Raw genomic sequence first — 5,179 nt, forward strand, 5'->3', positions numbered from 1 at the left:
CAAACAACAAGAGACAGGGAACACAAACAAAACACAAAGAGACGGCTTGGAGCAGTACAACCACCACAGGCGCTTACTCTAATGCTAACTTCCAACATACTCTGTTACGGTGCCCTGTGGTACCGCCAGCGGGGAGAGAGACGAGAGCCGACCACGGGGGCGGCGGGGGGGGAGAGAGAGAAGTAATACGGTTTCCTGATAAAGGCCTTGGTTTCTTTGGATGAGTATGTGCTGCCAGGGAGGCTGGATGCAACAACGCACCAGGAACGAACGCTACTCCAGTCCTTTTTACTGTGGACTCGAGTGTCCTGACAGCTGTATTTGCTGCAACCTGCATAAACACAACTACTGGCACCAATCATGATTACAAATGGTGAAATACAATGTAAAACTACAGAAAAATACCAGCTCACTAAAACACAACCGCTCAACTCAACGCAACTACTAACTATACCCGCGGTCAGAGAGCGGAGATGTTTACCCTTTGTGATGTAATATGACGTGTTTTGACATATGACCTTAAAAGAAAGCCGTTTTTAAGAGCAGAGCTCAAAATTGCTCCTTTCCCTCTGAATTCCTGCCCTTATGTCTCGTAAAACATATCAAATCCTACATTCACTTTTTTAATTGTAATTTTCAAGCAAGTTTAAGCATAAATGTAGAAGAAAAAAACCTGCAAGATGCTCTTTAACTATATCTGTTGTTATTAAATGCCACCGACCAATTCAGACACATGTCTCTTTCTCTTGTAAACTGGGTTAAGCTTTATGGACAACTTTATTCATTTTTTTCTTTTGTGTGTGTGTGTGTGTGTGTGTGTGTGTGTGTGTGTGTGTGTGTGTGTGTGTGTGTGTTCCCCTGTGAATGCCGGTTGTAGGGAGTGTATTACCCCTGAGACAGAAGCCCATCTGACTGAATTGTGACATATGCTGTTCTCCCTTAATGGACACACCCAACGAGACACTGCTCAATTGTGTGTACACATTGATCACACATCAAAACAAACACATGCAACCCAATACTTTGTAGGACTATTAGCACCTTCTGTTGTCTTTATGAAAAAACATTTACAGTCATAGAAGTCACCACTTGGAGTGTTTATAACCTCTGACAACACTATCTGACCGCACTGTGTGAACAGAGGCAAAGATTGAACAAGATTGCAAGGTTCCTGTATCTACAGTAAGAATGTATTTAATCTTCTTTACTATAGTGGTACAAAACCAAAATAAACAGATATATTGTTATGGCTACAGTATGTGTTCCTTTGCCCAGTCCTGCCCAGGTGAGCTGCGCTGCTGCAACGAGGTGCACAAAGTTCTAAAAAGCTCCAGTGCCAGCAGCAGAGGGGACAGGCCTCAGGTGTCGGGACTGCTCTGTTTCTGCCTCTCAGCCTAGGATTGATATTTGTATATTTTGCATGTTTGATTGTAATAATTCCTATGGATTTGATTATTTAGGTGTCATTATTTGTATTTGGTTCAGTGTTGGAATTATTTTAGCCCCATAAGGCCTTTGTTAGTCCTGTGGGGTGTAACAAAGATCAAAAGGATGCCAAAAAGATCTAGGCTGCATAATGATGTTGTATCTAGGAACGTGTATCCTTTACCAATTTGTATGTATTCGTGCCATCCAAGAAGATAGCCTCCCATTTGATGTGAACACACCATTAGGTATAGAATAACACTTTTGGGGGTTGGGTTTAGGATTAGGCTTCTCATGAGAAGGTACACAGGCCATAAATTGCATTAAAACCTCAGCTAGTCAACAGTGAAAAGTCTTTGATATCCTCTGGTCTATCCTTCATTATATCCCTTCCCCTTCGTCATGCAGAGTATCAGTGCTGAAGACTGAGCACCTTGCATCGTGCAAAATAATGAAAACAAACAAACAATATATCTGACTACACAACACTCAACCTAGATTACTTCTATCTCCAGCTTTGCCACTGAGAAATGTTTATGCAGCTAAAATCCCAATCTGCCTACATTTGTCATAATCCTCATTGAGAAGATGAGTAAATAACCTCATCAGAAATCAGAAATCCTTCATTCGTTCCAGAAGGGAAATGTTTATTATAGCAAAGTCGGGGAAGTATAGATGGAGACGAAGACAAAAACGATTAAATAAAAAAGGCATGCAAAAAGTACACATTTCTAGTTTATATAGTAGTATTATAAAAAATGTAATGGAACATGCAGAAAGTAGCGTAGTATTAGCCAGATAACAGTAGAAAAAGTAATGTTAGTTTCTATAAAAAAAAAAAATGGGCACCATGATTTTCTAAGTTTAATTCACATCTAAGGTTTGTCACTTTCAGAATCAGAATTCCTTAATTTTTCTCATAAAGAGAGTAGCAGTATGTATTGTTTTGTGTAGTGACCATATCAATTAAAGAGGTAGCTGGTACTGTTGTCCGATTGTATTAATTCAAAGAAAAAATAAAGTGTGAATTGCACGAGGTTATATTGCACATGCATGTTTATTAGACAACGTTTTATAATTACAGGCATTGTTCTTGCACATCAGGGGTATTACAGTGTATGTATGTGTGGTGGTCTACCAGGGGCCGTGGTGATTGTACATTCTGACCGCTGCAGACGGTCATCTAACATCAGAGTGTTACCGCAGGTGTCTAGAAGTTTCAGGAAACAGAGCTGCCATTATCTCCACTGCAGCCCCTCTATTGATCACCAAGTCCTCTGAGTCCATCACAGCTTCTAACAGCGTCCCTGTGGTCACTACTGGAGCCGTGCCTCCATCAAGACTGATAACAAAGCCAAATTCATCAAATGATAATGAGCTGACACAGTAACATCAAGTAGTTTGTTCTTAAAAGCCAAAACACAGCAGGAATCCCCAACAGATCTGATCTCTACTGGTTGTTCTAGATCTGGTAATAAGTATCTGTAATACTATATGGGAACAGCTTCTCATTATCAATCAGAGCCAGAGCAAATGCCATGCAGATGTTTAATCACTAGATAATGCAACTACAAAACGACTAGCTAACTTAACAAAAAAGAGTTTACAATGATTCCAACAATCGTCTAATTAGTAGAATAGTTATACCAAATAAGTGAATGAGACAATGGCTTAATAATCATTATCAATTTGGGTCGGCTGTGGCTCAGGGGGTAAATGGGCATCTAAAAATCAGATGGTTAACATCATGTCTAGTTGTCCTTGGGCTAGATACTTAACCTCAAAAAATCTTGATCAGCAGCCCGATATTGGCCAACTGCTGTGAATGGGCTTGTCTGTCAGGACATAAAACCTCCTTTCAATCACACATAGATATATTAAATCGTAAATGAATTATTGATTTCAGTGTGAATATTAATTGTAGCTGGATAGACACCTATGAAAACTGATATATTTAATTACGTAATATAAACTATAAGCTGTAAAAAATCCAAATTGCACTTTTCCTCAGTTCATTTGTAATGGACAAGAAAGCTGAAGGAATATATTTTGTTTATTTGTCAGCATTTGACTTTTGCGTAACTATTATCTTTATGATTTAGTTTGGAAGGTATTGTATCTGCTCAATATTGGGCTGCACTTAACTCAGAATACGCTCCACTTTTTTCAATATATTTTGACGTGCATCATGACTCCACCAATTTATTTGGCTGCAATGCTTAACTTGTAGAGTACTCTTTATTGTAGGTTAAATTGTTATTACTATTTTTGTAGTAATCTAATAAGCCTAAATTAATGTACCCTAGTTTTTCAATTGTACGGAAGTGCGAATAACATGTTTTAATATCTTTCTAAACTTTTAGAAAGGTGGTACATGCAGCGGCAGTTCTACACCAATTTTACTGGGGAGGGGGGGCGTACTGGGGCTGTACTGGGGCCAGTTATTTAATGAGAGATGGGGCACATTTAATGCGGGACATAAAATAAAAAGACAGAGACCACATTTTTTGTTCAGTAGAATAGAATAGAATATAATTTGGATGATGAAACCCTCTTTAATGGTCACACATACATGCACACAGCACACACAGTGAAATGTGTCCTCTGCATTTAACCCAACCTAGTACTAGGTGCAGTGGGCAGCTATTGTACAGCGTCCGGGGAGTCTATAGTCATAGCCGAGGAAAACAACATAAAATACCATGAGTGGTAGTGTGCCATGTGTGTTCAATTACTTAGTTACAGTTAAATTAAATTACATTATTGAAAGAAAATAAAAACATTCATGTTATGTAAGTCCCAAGGCTGCAGCACAGTCTTTGCAACACTTTCACAAATTGTATTATCATCAATTTATTTTGGAGGGGGGCCACAGGGGGGTTCAAGCTCAGTGTTAGAGGGGCACAGGCCCCTGTTGCCCCCCCGAGAACCACCCATTGGTACACGTACAAAACAGAATGATCTCTGCTTAAACAGTTGGGTCCCTGTAACGGGTCACACAGATTCCCCAACCGCCAACCGGGCCTTCATTCACAAATCCAAAATATCCCTCTCTGCCTGGAGCAGAAGCTCAGCTCCAGCTAGCCAATCAAAAAGTAGAGTTCCTCCAGCAGAAATACAACGGTTACCAGCCGCTCCTTTCATAAGCAGTGATCCGAGACCTGTTAGCAGCCGTGTAAGACACACAAACACACACACATGAACTTTTTAGCGGGTGCATGAAGAAACATGCTGTCAGCCCTGCGCAGGAGAACAAAAGTCTTCTTATGAAACAATTAGAACTCCTGCCTCTGTCCTTGTCCGCATGCCTTCCCTCTTTCTCCCATATTATCTGTGTTCCCCACTCCGATCTCCCTCTCTCATCCATGTCCCCCTCTGCGTCCCCTGAACTGAACCCCCTTCAGGTCACTTTAGGCGAACTGTGAGCTCCGACTAGAACCAAAGCAAGAGTCAGAAAGAGACAGGACACCAACACAGTTACAGTACACAAGGGCCAGCGAGGAAACATAAAGTGATGTAACTGAAAGCAACAATTATGGCTAGGCTTTGGCTACAGTGTGTACTTTTTGTAATAGTAAAAATGTGTCCCGCTTCGCCTTTTGTATAGCTGATGTACTGATGAAGACTTGTTTTGTGAATGATGTAATTTGTCTAAAATGTTTCCAGTGATGTCTATTGTTAATGCAATGTACCTATTCCTAAAGGTGCACTGAAATTTTAATTATTGTCACTTTTTGTGGAGAAAAATATTAAG

This window comes from Notothenia coriiceps, unplaced genomic scaffold (assembly GCF_000735185.1).
Source record: "Notothenia coriiceps isolate Sejong01 unplaced genomic scaffold, NC01 NC01_scaffold00028156, whole genome shotgun sequence".
Classification (NCBI taxonomy): domain Eukaryota; kingdom Metazoa; phylum Chordata; class Actinopteri; order Perciformes; family Nototheniidae; genus Notothenia; species Notothenia coriiceps.